The 18,370-nt window shown below is 47.1% G+C and overlaps 1 protein-coding gene across 4 annotated transcripts in view; it reads left to right on the top strand.

Moving 5' to 3' along the window:
- Nucleotides 1-18,370, top strand: part of LOC119394558 (fasciclin-2) — a 365,260-nt gene that overhangs the window by 231,015 nt on the left and 115,875 nt on the right. The window lies entirely within an intron of this gene.

Raw genomic sequence — 18,370 nt, 5'->3', positions numbered from 1 at the left:
CACCAGCAGGCGTCCACCGCAGAGGAGAAGGCCGATGAGCCCAGAACTGAGCCATGCTGAGAGGCACATTCTCTTTCCGAGGTCACCCTTGCTCACAGTACAACTTGAGCTGTGCGCACTCCCCATCTGCAGCCTGGTGAGCTCGGAAGTCGTCGAGGAGGACAGCAAATGTGGGAGGGATAGCACGGAGTGCTTCTTGAAAGTACAGCTCCACCTTGTCAACAGCTGGTGGCCAGCTGTTTCCCAGGAACATACTCACAAATTGACGTCAAATTGGTACGGGAGAAGGTGGATGCAGAAGCACTGTATTCGTGGTGGCATGAGATCGAGATCCGCGGTTCCTAGGAGCTTTACTAACGGCTTATGGTCGGTCTCCAGGGTGAAACGAAGACCCCGAAGAAACTCGTCGAATCGGTTGATGGCCCAGGTGGCAGCCAGTGCCTCTTTTTCGATCTGGCTGTACCTCCGTTCCGTTTCAGTCTGTGCTCGAGAGGCGTATGCTACCCGTCGGCGCTCCCCTGATGGCTGGTCTTGAAGGAGAACAGCACCCAGCCCAAAGGAACTGACATCTGCGGAGACTGTCGTCAACAGTGCAGGGTTATACCTTGCGAGGCAGATGTCTGAGGACAGCACGCTCTTGAGCTTTTCAAATGCTGGTCCCCATGTCCAGACTGCAGTCTTGCTCAGGAGACTTCTGATTGGCGCAGTTGTTTGAGAGAGGCCCGGGAGGAAGCGACTGACATGGTTGAGCATACCAAGGAAGCGTTGGACACCATGAACATCCTGAGGAGCTGGCATGCGCTGCCACTCTTTATCTACTACATCCCTTATCTACACCCTTTATCTACTACATCCTATAGAGGGCGCCTCATATTTGGCTTGGCATTCGCGCCCTCTACATACTTCTCGCTTTGTTCCTGACAAATCCTGATTCGGGAGTCGAACTAAACATTCTCGTAGCAATAAACAGATGACTGGTGCTTTGAACGACGTCAAGCAAAGCACTGTCATGAACTGTTTCCTTGCAGGCTTTGGTGCCAAGTGACGACTTTGAGTACGTCATGACCGCTGACAACGACGTACGGTGCCTCAGTGAGGAAAAACTGTAATGACGCAAAGAAGACGGGGACGAAGCGAAGACACGAACAGACACGGCGCCCGTGTCTGTCTGTTCGTGTCTTCGCTTCGTCCCCGTCTTCTTTGCGTCATTACAGTTTTTCCTCAAGTTATGAACCAACTAGCTCAGCAACAAGCCCTGTTGCCTCAGTGAATTTTGCGGCTTAGCATTTCTGGGCGCGCTCTCGTACGGGAGTACAGCAAGTGACTTCATCGGTGCAGATGACGATGTCACTGTTTGACTGCATCGATGCCGAGATCAAGGCTGACGTTGCTGGTGCCGCGGAAGTGGAGCCTTGCGGTTATGAAGATGTCAATGCCGCCGCTAAAACTTTTTACATACTTTTACCGCGCTCCAAAGCTTGCATTGGCGTTCAGCGTCAGTCACCGCTGTTGTGGCCGATGGTGCTGAATTTGCTTATTTGGAAAGCTTCGATGATATTTAGGATGACTTGATGAACTTGAAGGCGCGCAAGAAGCAAGACAAGTTTACGGACTATTTTCATGCGAAATAAAGTGCGGTAACTGGCAAAAGAAGTTGCCACCTTGTTATTTCGCATACTAGTTGTGAGCGAATCATGTTAGCACTTGTTATAAATTCCGAAAACTGTTTCGAGACCTGCAATGCATTAATATGTCTTAAATACGCATATTTTACATTTCGAATTATCGATATATCGAACTATTTCGCGATCCTCTTCGAGTTCGATATATTCGGGATCGACTGTATTCATAACACCCCAGTGGGGATCATGGCGCAGCTGGGCGATGTCGGAACGTGTTTGCGGACTTGGCAATTCTTGACACCTTTCCTTTTTGCTGAAATGGGACACAGGAATGATGAGCACTTACTGCTGGTCGATTCCACGAAAGATAAAAAAACGGTGTATATTTGATGTTTTCGATTTTCTTGATAATTTTGTATGTTGTGCACATATGACTGCACAGCACGAAATCGCAGTTCGTTTTCAAATAAAAAATTTTTTCAACACAGGAAAATTCGACAAGTGTCGCCGGTTGACGACGACCATTTTACGAAGAGTGCGTTTTCGTAAATTCGGAAACATGCTGGCAGCTACTGAAGCTATATATTACAAATATCTTTCTTTTTGGCGGAAGTAGAAGTAAAGAGGAAAGAGCTCTTATCATTTGATGGAATTCTGAGCAAATTACGTACTTTAAAAAATTCACGAAAAACGCTGCGTTTTTGAAAATCAGTCAAATTTGGGACGCTATGGCTACTTCTGTGAACATCTTAGCTCGTTCATATTTGCAGTATGAATAGGCCTTTATGTGAATAATGAACCTCTGCATTTGTATTTCTCTAATAATTTTCGAAGTAATAAATTTTCATGCTCGAAACACCAAAAAGACAAAAGTGCTCCTCGATTCAAAAATCTATAGTAAAAAAACCCCAATTTCAATTTTGTTCAGAGTCGCCCAAAATGTTCTCAAAGGACTGCAGAATGATATTATGAAAAAACATGTTGCATCATTTTTATTAGAACAAAAGCAGAAAATGTCAAACATTGTGCTTCCAGAGCGTGGTGGCTACTGCGTAAAGGACATCTCTAGTAACAAGAAAATACAGTAACACGTCTTTTTTCTTCTCTGAGCTTTGCTAAACAGCAGTAATGATCTATTGTCAGAAAGTGGGAACTGTTTTGTAAAGAAAAAGATCGTTCCAATTAAATGCATTTGCGTGGTTTGAGATTTCACGCCAGTGTTAGACATCCCTCAGTCCACACTAGGCACTTTCAGTTGTAGCCTCCTTTTCTTTCATCTATTTCAGTAGAACGCATTCCCTCTATTAAAAACGCGAGAGACTGACGCAGACACACAGGGCCCATTCGAACCTCATCGTCTTCTTCTTTTCTCTACGAGCCCCCATCCTTTATTAAACCACTTCTTTTTCTACATTCTCCCGGCCCGCCGAAACTGATGGTATTTCTAGTGGGTACAGTTTTTGCACAGGCCTCGTAATCTTTCCGCCTTGAGTTTGAACTCGGCATGCTCGTACCAGTCCGTCGCGTCCAGGATATACCTCTGTTATTCTTCCGAGTGGCCAAACACATCGTGAGGCATTGGGTTCCTCGACGATCACTATGTCGTCGACCTTTAAGCCCTTATCTCTCGCTGTTGGTTAGTGATGAAGTGAACGAAGCTCAAGTAAATATTCTTTCTTCCAACGAAGCCACAGGTGCTTGAGGAGCTTGTTCCTATGTCGTAGTTTTTTAATTAGGTTTTCCTGGCTTGTCTGCAATATTCGGCTCTGGTATTCCTCGCCGCTTTCCACCGGTTGAGCCAATAGAGATTTTCCGACTAAAAAATTGGCTGGACAAATCGGAGCAGGTTCTCTGGCGTCCGTATACATATAAGTCAGCGGCCTCGAATTAATTACGGCCTCCACTTCCGTCAGTAGTGTTCTGAGCTCTTCGCTATCGAGCGTTTGTTTTCCGAGTGTCTTGCGAAGCGCTGTCTTCACTGACCGTATCAATCTCTCCCACCATCCTCCCCACCATGGTGCACTAGGTACAATGAACTTCCATTCGATGCGATAGGAAGCAAGAAAAGTGGAAAAGGGGGAGCCATTCATGACTGTCCAAAAGTCTTGCAAGTCTCGCGATGCTCTCTTGAATGCCAGGGCGTTGTCAGAGTAAACAGTAAGAGGAATTCCTCTGCGTGATAGAAATCTGCGAAACGCAAGGAGGAAAACCGCTGATGACAGGCCACTTGTCAGTTCAAGGTGTACCGCTCTGGTACTCGCACAAGTGAAAAGCAATACGAAAGTCTTCGCAGTGCCAGACTTCGACTCCCTTTGCTTGACGTACAGTGGGCCTGCAAAATCTACGCCCACCACTTCAAACGGCCGAGACATTCTGATTCTGTCTACGGGTATAGGCGCATACTTGATATCAGTACGTTTTGCACTGTATCTCTTGCACAAAAAACAGGCGTTGATGACTTTTTTAGCCTCTTGCCTAGCTTGTATAACCCAAAACCGTTGTCGCACTTGCACCATTGTGCTTGACACATTACCATGTAACGTACGGCAGTGCGCCTCTGTCACAATTAATCTCGTGAACTCATGTTTATATGGCAGAATGACGGGATGCTTCTCTTGGTAAGTACCGTCCAGCTCTTGAAGTCTTCCGCCAAGGCGAAGTTCTCCTTTGGGACCAAAGAAGGGATGTAGATCTCTCAGCGCAGAATTCTTGTTAGTGGCTTTTCCGCGCGTCAACTGGCAAATGTCTTCTTTGAACACCTCTTTCTGCACTCGAAGAATCCATAATTCTTCGGCTTTCTTCATTTCTGCTGCGGATATTTTGCCTTGAGTGGTTTTTTGCACATGTCGGCACTTTTCAACAAAGCGAAATACCAGCGCAGTTACGCGTAGTAACTTCTGTAAGTCACTGAATCTTGTGAGATCCATGAATGTGTCATCTTTCCTTTTCGCCTGAATGAGTACCTTAAACACCACAGGCTCAGGTTCTAGGTCCACATTTTCCTGTGAGACCATGATGGGTTCTGTAGGCCATTCCGAACTCGTTCGCGGGAGCCATTCTGGACCGCTCCACCAGACGCAGCTTTCCAAAAGAGACTTTGCAGACATGCCGCGTGTAATCAGGTCTGCGGGATTCTCTTGTCCTGGACAGTAACGCCATTCTTCTGGGACCGTTATACTTGAAATTTCCTTCACCCTATTTTTGGCGAACTGGTTCATTTTGTCCCCGCTTCCTCGGATCCAGCTGAGCACAATAGTGGAGTCGGTCCACATAGTGCAAGGAAACTGCCGGTGATCCCACGCAGATCGGATGTACTTCAATAGTCTTGCTCCGATAACTGCGCCCATCAACTCCAACTTCGGCAACGTGAGTGATTTCATCGGCGCAACTCTACATTTCGCTGCTGCGAGCGTAGTAGTAGACTCGCCTTGCAGGTTGGTTGCCTTCAGATAAGCACATGCGCCGTATGCTTTCAAGCTAGCATCCACAAAAATGTGAAGTTCCGCCGTATCTGTGACTCCTTGGAGACTGCTTCTTACGCAGCGCGGAATTCTAATCGAGCCAAGCTGCAGGACGTCCGAGCACCATTTATTCCATGGTGTGCCGATTTCCTTGGGCAACTCTTCGTCCCACGCAACGTTTCGAACCCACAATTGCTGAAAAAGAAGCTTGGCTGTTACTGTGAAGGGTGAGAGTACTCCAAGCGGGTCATAGATCCTGGATGCCGTCTTTAGTAGATGCCTCTTGGTATTTGCCTTTGTTGACGTTAAGTATTCCATTACTGACTTCAGAGTAAACTCAAAACTGTCGCAGTTTGTATTCCACTGCATACCCAATACAGCCGTATTGCCCAATACAACCGTATTAATGCCTCCATCTATCGGCTTTTCTTTCGCCAGAAACACTTCTTGCAGTGAGTCGTCATTGGTTCTCCATTTTCGAAGATTCATCCCAGCGTCATTCATGATTGACTTCGTTCTTCCGTAAACTTCAAGGGCTTCGTTGAACGTATCTGCTCCAATGAGCAAGTCATCAACATAAAACGACTTCTTCAGATTCGCCGCAAGCTTCTCGTCTTCAGGACCAGCGTTGTCTAGATGGTTATGGATAGTAGCCATCAGCAAAAATGGGCTTGACGTTGACCCAAAAGGCACGCGCGTCATGCGCCATTCGACAACGTTAGCGTTCTTCTCGTTGGGTGTCTTATTGAACCAAAGAAATCGAAAGGCGTCTCTGTCTGGCTCTTGAATCTCAATTTGCAGGAACGCTTTTTCAATGTCCGAGTTCAGGGCGATTAAAAACCATCGAAAACGAAGTAGCACACGCAGAAGCTCTGGATTTAGATTAGCTCCCTTTTCCAGACAGTCGTTGAGTGATAGTAGTCCTGGGCCATGCGATGATGCATCGAACACAACCCGGAGTTTGGTGGTCAGTGACTCTTCTTTGATAACCTCCCGGTGTGGCATGTAGTAAACGGGATGGTGATCGAGAACATCCTTGGGTACAACTTCTGCGTGACCATGCAACATATACTGTCGAATGGCTGTATCGTAGCGGTCAAGCAAGCCTTCTTGTCGCGATAGTCTCTTCACCAGCTTCTGTAGACGGTTGACGGCAATGTCGCGATTGTCTCCGATGAGGTGCTTGCATTCCTCTTTCCACGGCAAAGCGACAGCATATCGGCCATTGGACTTTCGTGTGGTCTTTCTGAAGTGATCCAAGGACTTGATTGCAGATGATTCATAAACGTCCTCAATGCCCATTGTTTCCAGTTCCCAGAAAGATCGTAAAACTTGAGAAGTCCTTTGATCTTCTACTTCGCTGGTGTCCACTCGCATAACATAAACCGTCAAGTTAGTGCTGTGATCGAGAAAGCCTCTCTGACGAACCGGTCCTTGCAGTGTCCAATCGAAGCAAGTGTTGACGGCTGTGAGCCCTTGAACTTCCGTGCTGCGAATGACTTCACCAGTCAGAATGTTCCACAGATAGTCAGATCCGATAAGAACACTAAGTTCTGGCTCTTCATCGACTTGCAGGATCATACGGTCGTCAGCCAGGAACTTGTTTTCCAAACGCAGCTGTTGCACGAAATGGCTGTCAGCTGATGGCGCAGCGATGTCGTGGCATATCACCGGAACAACAATAGCTTGTATACGGTAAAGCCCGGTGCCTTGTTGACTGCGTAAAGGTACTTCAACTATTTTCCGACGTTCAGCTCGAGAAGGAGATGCGCTGCCGAACGTGTTGAACGATATCCTTGTCTCCCCTACGACCTTGAGACTCATCTTCATGGCTACTTCTTCTTTGATGAAGGACCTCTGGCTTCCACCATCCAGAATGCCTCTGACACAGCGGTGCTTGTTATTTTGGATGATCAAAGCACGAAAGGTCTGCAGATATACTTCGGTATCCCTGTTGTTTACTCGCTGCCCACTGCATGATAACTCTGTGGAATTTGACACTGCTGTTTCGGGGGAAACGAATACTGCTGTGCAGCTTCCTGATGAATCTGCATCGACCCGTGGTTTGCGGTACGATGGATTGCACATGCTTGTTGCATGTCTTCCATGGCAAGATGAGCACGTTAGCTTAACTTGACAGGCTCGTGCCTGGTGACCCCTGGACGTGCAGCGAAAACATCGGTTGTCCTTGGAAAGTTTCTCCTTCTTAGAAGCAAGAGACAGGTGGCTGTCACAAGCACGCGTGCCATGCTTCTTGGAGCGGCAAAAAAAGCAGTCCGCTTTCTTTACAAATGAATTGTGCAAAACCGAAGCCGTGGCACCTCTTGTTGTCGTTTCAGGTCGTTCACAACGTTTTTCGCTTGGCGTCATGCATTGCTCACGACTTTCCAACTCGACACGAATGAATGCCAGTAGTTCTTTCAACTTGGCATCTGAAGAAGCCGCTGCTGAAGCTGATTCAGACACAACTTGGGTGCCGCCGGATGAGTCATTCCTCAATGCTTTAGTTCGTTGCTCTCTAGTAAACGCAAGAACGATGTCGTACGGTAGAGCCTTTTGCAGTATGTCAATAAGCATGGCGGAGAAGCTTAGCGTAGTCACGTTGAGAGAATTCAGGCAACGAATGTGCAGCTGTGTAGTATCGTACAGCCGTCTCAGACCTCGGACGTCAGTGCCTTGCTTAACGTGACTAAGGTTCCTTAGAGCGGCTAGGTGATGCTGCTCGATTCGATTTCTGTCCCCAAAGCGCTCCTTGAGGATATCGATAGCGTCGTTGTAACAAGACTCAGATGTTGGCAGCCCTGCTATGGCCGCTGCTGCTTCTCCGGCGAGATATCGCCGCAGGTAGAAAAACTTCGTTGTGGACGAGAGGGCGTTATTTAGGTGAACTGTCTGCTCAAACTGTTCCCAGAATCCAGTCCACTCATTTATGTCTCCCTTGAACGTTGGCATATCGAGCTTGGGAAGACTAGGTCGACAGAAACTGCCTTGTAGAACAGCGTTATCCGTGACGTTAGGCTGCACAGGTGGTACTTGCGAAGGAGTAGCGCGATCTCTCTCAGCTCTTTCCAGTGCCTCGATGCGACAAGTTAATTCGGCAAGCATGCTGATTGCCTCGTCGTTGTACTCGGCAGCAGTCGCATATTCGACTCCTAACTCATCATCCGGTATGTGTTCCTCGATCTCGTCATCGATCTTCGATAGCCTGTCGTTACTTGATGAAAGACGATCACGCATACCTTTGAGCTTGGGAATGTCAACATCGGGCGTACTCAGAAGAGATCTGGCTTCCTGAATGACCTTGGTGTTCTGTGCTCGTCGGGAGGCTCGCTTGGCTTTCAGTCGATCCATTCTTTGAAGTTAGGTGCGTTCTCGCAGCTGGCTTGCACTGGAGTCAATCTCCGCGTCGGCGTTTATCGTTCCTCACCAGTACAGTGGCAGAGTAGAAAGCCCCTCGATGCATGCGAAGAGGGTAAGACGTGTCCGCACGGGTTTTTCGGCACCAAAGAATATATTAAAAACGCGAGAGACTGACGCAGACACACAGGGCCCATTCGAACCTCATCGTCTTCTTCTTTTCTCTACGAGCCCCCATCCTTTATTAAACCACTTTTTTCTACACCCTCCATGCGTCTCTTATGATGATGTGCTGGGCCAGAATTGAGAGATTAGTATAAAAGCCAAGGTCTCTTCATGAATGGAAATGAATTTCTGGAGAGCCGTCGCCAAGAGGTTTGGTTTTTGTTGGCCCAAATGTGTACGTTGTCAAACCTTATGTGCTCAATGCAGAGTTCAAAAGAATCGATTACATGAAGATTGGTAGCAGCAGTTCTGACCACGGACAAAACACGTTTTGTTTGCATTGCATCTGCTTTGCTTTGCATGTCCTTGTATCTCTTGAAGCAGTGCTGGCAGATCTGGTCTCCCTCTTGAATTGAGCGCGCATCCTACTTCACGACCCTCCGCAAAGGAGACTCGATCCGTTATCTTCTGCAGAATGAAAATTCCGCTGCAGCGGAATTTTCTTTTTGTGCACTTTGAGATAGTCCGCACAAAAAACGTGGTCATGGCTATAACGCCTACCCATAGCAACCTTCAGAGCGTAGGACAGTGATTGCACCAAAGTGGAGCACAATTTGGATGCATAACTTCTATCTCAGGTGGTGTTTGGCTGACTGGCACAGCCGTGCTCGTTGCTGTCGTCTGCTCAGGCGGGCGTCTATCGCGCCGCCCTTTGCACCTGTCCGCCTAACGCATGCTACTCCGTTTACACGAAGGCGTGTAGCGCGGGCCACTCGATCCGCCACACGATCTGCACGCTGCGGATCCAGAGGCCGGGCGGGAGAGCGACGAGCGGTGAAAAATGTATCGTGTAACCAACGTAATCGACACCCCAGCATTTTCTCGTGCAGAGCGACAAAGCATGGCAAACCATGTGTGACTGCTGTGCTTAGGTTGCACTGCGGTGCTCGCCGTTCACCACTGTCGCCATTTGAGATTTCTCACATTCTTACAATGCATGATCGACTCAGCTAACAAATTTCGCGTTTAGCTTCGTTGCTTTTATATAAGCGCATTTACTAAAAAAAAATTATCCAGAGGAAGGAAAATGTCCGTGCTGCCCGTCGACGAGGAATATAAGTGGTGTCGCAAATGCATTTCATTGGAACAATCTTTTTCTTTACAAAACTGTTCCCACTTTCCGACAATAGATCATTACTGTTGTTTAGCGAAGCTCAGAAAAGAAAAAAGACATGTTACTGTATTTTCTTGTTACTAGAGATGTCCTTTACACAGTAGCCACCACGCTCTGGAAACACAATGTTTGACATTTTCTGCTTTTGTTCTAATAAAAATGATGCAACATGTTTTTTCATATCATTCTGCATTCCTTTGAGAACATTTTGGGCGACTTTGAACAAAATTGAGATTGGGGTTTTTTTTATTATAGTTTTTTGAATCGAGGAGCACTTTTGTCTTTTTGGTGTTTCGAGCATGAAAATTTATTACTTCGAAAATTATTAGAGAAATACAAATGCAGAGGTTCATTATTCACATAAAGGCCTATTCATGCTGCAAATATGAACGAGCTAAGATGTTCACAGAAGTAGCCATAGCGTCCCAAATTTGACTGATTTTCAAAAACGCAGCGTATTTCGTGAATTTTTAAAAATACACAATTTGCTCAGAATTTCATCAAATGATAAGAACTATTTCCTCTTTACTTCTACTTCCTCTAAAAAGAAAGATATTTGTAATACATAGCTTCAGTAGCTGTCAGCATGCTTCCGAATTTACGAAAACGCACTCTTTGTAAAATGGTCGTCGTCAACCGGCGACACTTGTCGAATTTTCCTGTGTTGAAAAAAGCCGTGTCCGGGGAAAAGGGGATCCTGGGGGTTGAGCCGACGCCGGGTGATTGGACCTTTAAGGCCCTCTGGCAGAGGCAACACACCCCTTTGGCCCCGGCTTCACGTAGACGGCACCCCTGGGCTGACCCACCCAGGGAAAACCCGCAGTCGCCTTTTCCTGTCTCTCTCTACCTACATCTTCGTCTTTTTCTCTCTTTCAATCTTTCCTGTCTTCTCCTCTTTTCTAGATACTTCTAATTTTCTTGGCGGCAAGGGTTAACCGTGTGTGGTCATCCAACCTTGGTACACCATATTAGGTTATAGTGGCGGCGTACGACTGGCGTGCTGCAGTCCTTTTTTACAAAGCTCTGCCGCATCCCCCTGTAGGGCTCTGTGGTGGGTGGTCGGCGCTGTTGCCGAACTTACATATTATTATTATGGCTACACAAGCTTCCGCCCTTCTCGATCGGCCTCTCAAGAGGAACCGCACCGAAGCAACCTTCCATTTTTCTCTCCAGCCCAGAATAACATTCCCGAAGTACCACGTATTACACTCAGACAGTACACCAGCAAGGAAGCTATCACCATTTTTGGTGGCCAAGTGCCCCAAAGAAAAAATCGGACCAAAGCATTAACTAAAATGTCAAGTGGCGATTTGCTCATTGAACTAACTGAAAAAGAACAAGTTCCGAAGATCACCGAGCTCACGAACATTGGCAACACAACAGTATCTACCACCGTCCACAGATCTCTAAATACAAGCAGAGGCGTCATATCCGAGCAAGATTTCATTGGCCTTAGCGATGAGGAACTGCTCGACGGGTTCCAAGATCAACAAGTTATCAAGGTTCAGAGAATTGTAATGCGACGAAATGATCAAGAAACTCCAACAAAACATATCATTCTGACCTTCGCAACAAGTGACATGCCTACCTCAATTGAGGCAGGATACCTGAAAATCAATGTAAGGCCTTACATTCCAAACCCGAGGCAGTGTTTCAGATGCCAACGGTTTGGGCATGCATCGCAAGTATGCCGAGGGAAGGACACCTGCGCAAAATGCAGCTCAAATGATCACAAAGCTGAAAGACCATCCCGCCTACTCACGGTCCTGTCCATCCTGGAAAAGAGAGAAGGAAATCATCGCGCTAACCGTAAAAGAAAAGATCTCATTTGTCAAAGCGAGAGAACGCTTGTCACACCTCTTCCCTCAAAAGCTATGCCGAGGTGAGACGCGTAAGGGGGCAGCGTCACAACGACCTCAGGAGTCCATCTCCTCCCGCCCCCCAGGTGGAAGCAGCCACGGCTGCTCCACCGAAACTTAAGGCCCCGCAGGCGGCAGCCTCGCAGGGCCTTAAGATCAATCGCACCTTGAGGCCCGAGACACGCCTCTCAGTGCCAGAGTCTCGAACCCCCAGCGCCTCTGAAAAGGCAATGGGGGTCGACCCCAAAACCTCGGTGTCGTCGACACCGAAGGACCAGCGCTCCCTTGAGCGCGCCAAGCGGGACAAGATCCCAATAACTTTGCAACCGAAGCGATAACCCAAGTGGATATCGCTCTTCACGGACCCAATTTCTACCATATGTCACCTACCATCATTTTAACAATTGATCCACATTATTAGTACATTTGCTTCCTTGTAATTTGATTATGGTTTTTATTGTTCATTGGAACATCAGAGGTCTACTTCAAAACTTAGGTGACATAAAAGACATTTTTAACAAGTTTTCTCCGATAGCATTTTGCCTCCAGGAAACAAACCTGGGCGCAAAGCACACTCGTATACTAAAAGGTTACACAGTTGTCCGTAAGGACCGGCAACATTGTAGCCGTTTATCGGGAGGAGTTGCAATTCCCACCCGAGCAATCACATTAAACACCCCTCTCGAGGCTGTTGCAGTCAGCATTATAGCACACACAACCATATCCATCTGCTCCATTCCCCCCCACGAACAATTGACACTACGAGAACTCGACGACTTGACAACGCAACTTTCGCAGCAGCTCGACCGTCTTAAGAACGCCGGCTTTCCGCAAACCACCCTTATCTCAGTATGCGAACAGCTTGTAAAAAAGATTAAGAAAGTAGTAATTCATCAGCCACAGAATCAAACAGAAAATAAGTTTGCAGTAATCCCCTACGTTCATCAGGTCGCCCATGGGTTAAAAAAGACAGCAGGGCGATACGGCGTGCGGGTGGTCTTTTCCGCAAACAACTCGTTGAATAAGATGTGTAATCTAGTAAATAAACCTAGATCGGCGGGCAAAGATACATGCACTATGAAGCACAAAATGCAGTTCGTGCCATGCACGATGGGGGTAGTTTATGCAATCACACTGTCATGTGGAAGGAAGTATTTTGGGCAGATGGGACGGTGCATTAATGTTCGTCTCAGGGAGCACCACACAGCCGTCAAAAATCACACCAGCACGAACTTAGCTATACATTGTAGAACGTGCCATTGTGAGCCAATGTTTTATGAAACACGAGTAATATACAGAAATTTTAACCAAACCTTTCGCGAAATCGTGGAAGCATACCACATACATATAAATCAGAGCGCATGCGTCAGCCAGACTTCGGTTGCTCTGCATGATAAAGAAGTGCAGTTTTTGAAACATGTAATCAAATGAATCCCTATCACGACAGACACGCGCCACGTGATCATTTTTTGTGTGTGTGTACTTATTTACTGCATGTGTGATGAAATAAATCAGTTGTCAGTCAGCGCTTGTTTGTGTACGTGTCTCTCAGTCCTCAGTCCGGGTCGCGCTGCCCTCAGCAAACGATGCCCTCAGCAAACTACCAACTCGCCCAACTTGCCGTTTTGTTCCAGAACCGTTTGTTCTCGTAGGTGATTTTAATGCTCATGGCACGCTATGGGGCAGTGACCAAACAGACCAAAGAAGGCAACTCATTGAAGATTTTATTCTATCGAATGACATCTGTCTTTTAAACTCGGGCACACCAACTTACTTTTCACCAAGTTCACGCAAGTTTAGTTGCCTCGATCTTGCATTTTGCTCACCATCTATTTTTAATGATTTTAAGTGGCAAGTCCTGGACTCTTCGTACGGTCATTTACCTGCAATCATCAAACTGCCATCACCTCTAAACCACGCCGCTGGCTAATCCATCTTGCGAACTGGGCACTATTTTTAGAAAACGCGAAACTAGAGGACATCATCTCGCCAGATATTACGATCGATGACATTAATGACAAAATCACGGAAATTATAATTGCAGCCGCAGAAAAGTCAATACCACGATCGTCAACTCATGTCCGAAAAACAAGAAATGTCTGATGGACAAAAGAATGCAAAATAAAGCTTGGGGCGTCTTGAGGAGGTACCCCAGCAACCTCGTAAACTTCAAGCAGGCTAAAGCGAAAGCACGCTATATCCGTAGGCAGGCCGAAAAAACATCATGGCGCGATTACATAACTTCTATAAATAGTACTGTCTCGTCTAAACGATTGTGGGACCAGTTGAGAAAATTCAGAGGAGGCTACTCAGCCTACACTATACCCATTCTCACAAGCCCAGACATCCAGACAACAACACAAGAACAAGCCGACATATTGGGGGAACACTTCTACAACATTTCCAGTTCAGCTAACTACACTGATCTTTCCTCAAACACAAAGAAACCGCAGAGAAGCAGAAACTACCGCTCACAGGTGCTTCACACGAAGCTTACAACCAACCCCTAACACTACAGGAACTAAACATTGTACTCTCACATGGTAAAAAAAACGGCAGTAGGCCCCGACAGCATACACTACTCTCTGCTGGCACATCTGTCCGAATCATCGACAAAAGTTTTACTTATATTTTTCAACATGGTATGGCAATCTGGGTCTTTGCCAGAACAATGGAAAACTGCCATAGTAGTCCCATTTCTGAAAGCCGGTAAACCCCCAACATCCCAGAGCAGCTACAGACCGATCGCTCTTACCAGTTGTCTGGCGAAAACTTACGAAAGTGTTATCAATTGCAGACTGTCTTTTATCCTCTATTCAAGAAATTTGATTGATAATCATCAATGCGGATACAGAAAAGGTTGTTCAACTACTGACCATCTTGTTCGTCTTGTGGTAGCCTCGATGCTCACCGGAGCCGAAGACTACCGCGGGTTCAGGCTTAGCAAGCCACAGGGCCGCGTCTACCGTCGCCTGCTTACGTTTAGCGCACCGCTCCGCACGCGCTCAGCTAGCAAAGGCGTTGAGCGCCGCGCAGCATAAACACAGTGTTCGAGATAACACACACACAAACACTTTATTTGCCTTCTGCGGCACCCCAACACACACACTGTACACGTCCGCTCCCGGGGCACGGGGAAGCAAAGGGCCTCCCGCGCGGACGATACACCAAGGGGTTCCGCGAAGCACGTCGCAGCTCGCAATGGCGAGCTTTGACACGCCGCTCGGGAAAAGGTCCCTCGCGGCTATGCTGCGCACCCTCGCGATGACCACTGGGCCTGGTCGCGGGAGTTAGGGCAATCTCCGTACGCGTGGGCCTCCGGCAAGTGCGACTCGGCGTGGTACGACCGCGCACGAGCACTAGGCACCGCTCTCTGGCTTAGCGTACGAACCGGAGCTAACACTGAGGTAAACACGCCTGCAAGGATGCCGAGGCACCCAGGCAGGCTACAGTCCAGCGATTCCCAAAGGGGACGTTGGACCGGAAAGAAATACGTGCCTACCCAGCGGCGTCCGAGGAGAGAGAGAGTTCGTCCCGGCCTGCCCGCGCGTCAGTCGCCGAATTTCGCGGCTCTCCAACCGCGCGCAGCGCCACCACGAGTGTCGGCGCGTAGCGCAAAATGGCGCCACTTGCCGTCGCGGGAGAACGGGAGAGGGAAAGGATTCGAAATGCTCGCGCAGTGGCTTCGGGCGCGCCTCGGATCCCCACAGTCTTGAGCATGAAAAACGAGAAACATTTCGCTACAAGCAGTACTGTCTCGCGGTTTTTTCGATCTAGAGAAGGCCTACGATACCACGTGGCGACACGGAATTCTGCAAGACCTCGCTAATCTAGGCATTCGAGGCAAAATGCTAAAGTGTTTGTCCGACTTCATGACTAACAGAACACTTCAGGTGCGGTTGGGCACTGTGCTTTCACGCATGTTTGTCCAGGAAAATGGCGTACCCCAAGGCTGTATCCTTAGCACTACATTGTTCATAGTAAAAATGAATTCAATCAATAAGATCATACCACCCACAATAATGCACTCTCTATATGTTGACGATCTGCAAATCGCTTCTCGTGCCTCTAGCCTATCAACCTGTGAGAGGCAACTTCAAATTACCATAAACAAACTAACACATTGGGCCGACAGAAATGGTTTCCGCTTTTCCACACAAAAGACTGTTGCTGTGATGTTTACATTAAAAAGAGGATTATTCCCAGACCCCGTTCTTACATTAAACAACATGGCGATGATGATAAAACACGAACAAAAATTTTTAGGTGTGACATTCGACTTGTAAACTGAATTTTCTTGCTCATATTAATGCACTTAAAATAAAGGCAAGTAAAGCGCTTAACATACTAAAGGTTTTGTCCCATAAGCATTGGGGCTCTGATAGATTATGCCTCCTGAAGGTTTATCGTTCTGTTGTCCGCAGTATTTTAGATTATGGGTGTGTTGTTTACGGCTCGGCCAGAAAATCCTACATTGGGCGTCTGGACCCCATACACAATCTCAGTCTCCGTTTGTCCAGTGGTGCGTATACAACATCCCCGGTACAGTGTTTATACATAGAGTTCAATGAACCTCCGCTATGCCAGCGTTGCGCACTTTTAACCCTCTCTTATGTTCTAAGGATCAGGTCACAGTCTCAACGTATATGCCACGACATCACCACGCAATGTCACTCACGCTTACAATTACTCTAATAGGCCACACTTCATCAAACCACTGATTTTACGTTTCGAAGAGCATTGCCGCTCATACGATATTTGTGAGGACGCACTCAATGTCGCCATGAAACCGCCGAGACTGCCGCCATGGTCTGATCCGACGCAGCTGTGTGACTTTTCACTGACCAATCTAAAGAAACACTACACCGCGCCAGAATACATAATCCAGGAATTCCGTGCACTTCAGGACAAATACAAAGGATATACCGAAATATACACAGACGGCTCAAAAACAAAACACCATGTAGGCATTGGGATTGTGACAAAAGAAAGCGCTGTCAGTGTTAGAATACCTGAGTTCATGTCCATTTTCAGCGCTGAAATGTACGCCTTATGGGAAGCAGTACAAAAAGTCATCACCGAGAAACACCGACAAGCAATCATTTACACGGACTCATTAAGTTCAGTAAAGGCGCTACATATAAGATCGGAGTGCAAACCTTTACTCGGTGATATCCTACACACTATCTCCAGTAACGAGGATGTCACTATTCGTTTCTGTTGGGTACCAAGCCACATAGGGATACCAGGCAACGAAAAGGCGGACGAATGTGCGTCTCTAGCAGCACAGACATCGGTTAAGCGAATAAATATTCTCCTTAATGACAGCCTCCATAACATTCGCGTAGCATTATCTTCAAAACGGCAGCAACAATGGGACTCCTGCACAAGTAATAAACTGCATCTAGTGAAGCCCACGGTGGGAGAATGGAAGTCGTGCCGTCACCAAGAACGGTTCATTGAGGTTATCCTATGCCGACTCCGCATTGGGCACACCCACCTCACTCACAACTTCTTGCTCAAAGAGGAAGACATGCCGGAATGTGGAAAATGTCAACAGCCATTAACAGTTACACATATTCTAATCACGTGCCCACACATTGAAACAGAAAGACGAAAACATTTCAGAGAGTTTTGCAAGTGTCAAATACCCATGCACCCGAATCTGATTCTAGGAGAGCATCCACTTGTTCCCCTATGTAACGCTATCAATTTCTTGAAAGCAAGCAGCTTTTTAGATAAACTTTAGAGATACTGGTTATAATAGAACACCTTTTGTTTGGCGCAGCTTAGCCTGAGTTGCTTTGCGCCATTAAACCCAATAACTAACTAACTAACTAACTCCGGGGCCTGAGGTGCAGAGTTCGAGGGGATGCAATTTTTGAACTGTTCGTAGAACTTCGAATACCTGTGGTAACCTTATTTTAGCCCCGCCACGGTGGTCTAGTGGTTATGGCACTCGACTGCTGACCCGAAGGTCGCGGGATCGAATCCCGGCCGCGGCGGCTGCATTTTCGATGGAGGCGAAAATGTTTGAGGCCCGTGTACTTAGATTTAGGTGCACGTTAAAGAACCCCAGGTGGTCGAAATTTCCGGAGCCCTCCACTACGGCGTCTCTCATAATCATATCGTGGTTTTGGGACGTTAATCCCCAGATATTATTAACCTTATTTTACATGCGCGGACCACTCCACCTTTACCCTTGATACATTCACTGATTATAGCAGTTTTCCAGAACATTCTAGGAACGTTGTCCTCGTGAACAATCACTACCTCTCCCTGTTCAATGCCGTGGTTACTAATTACCTTTCTCGAATGCGCACTGCGAAGTAGAAGTAAATATTTGCGCAGCCACCGCTTCCATAAGTGTTGCAGTACATGCTGCCTGTGAACCCACAAATTCAGAAATGTTGTCTCTGCCCTGGGCTCTTCTAGACTTCTAGGCGTAGACAGCAACTGACATCCCAACAAAAAATGAGATGGCGTTAGAACATTGGGCTCGGTTGGGCTCGAGTAAGTGAAAGTTACAGGCCTGGAATTTACCACTGCTTCCGTTTCTGCTAGCAACGTTATCAGTTCCTGTAGGTTTAACATGCGTTTACCAATTGATCTCTGAAGACAGTCTTTTAGAATTCTAATGAGTCTCTCCCAAAAGCCACCCCACCAAGGAGCCTTTTCTGCTGAGAACTTCCAAGTTACCTTATTGTTCACACAATAGTTGGTAACTTCTTC

This window comes from Rhipicephalus sanguineus, chromosome 5 (assembly GCF_013339695.2).
Source record: "Rhipicephalus sanguineus isolate Rsan-2018 chromosome 5, BIME_Rsan_1.4, whole genome shotgun sequence".
Lineage (NCBI taxonomy): Eukaryota > Metazoa > Arthropoda > Arachnida > Ixodida > Ixodidae > Rhipicephalus > Rhipicephalus sanguineus.
Note: the sequence above shows the minus strand (reverse complement) of the source record. Positions and strands in the feature narration are given on the sequence as shown.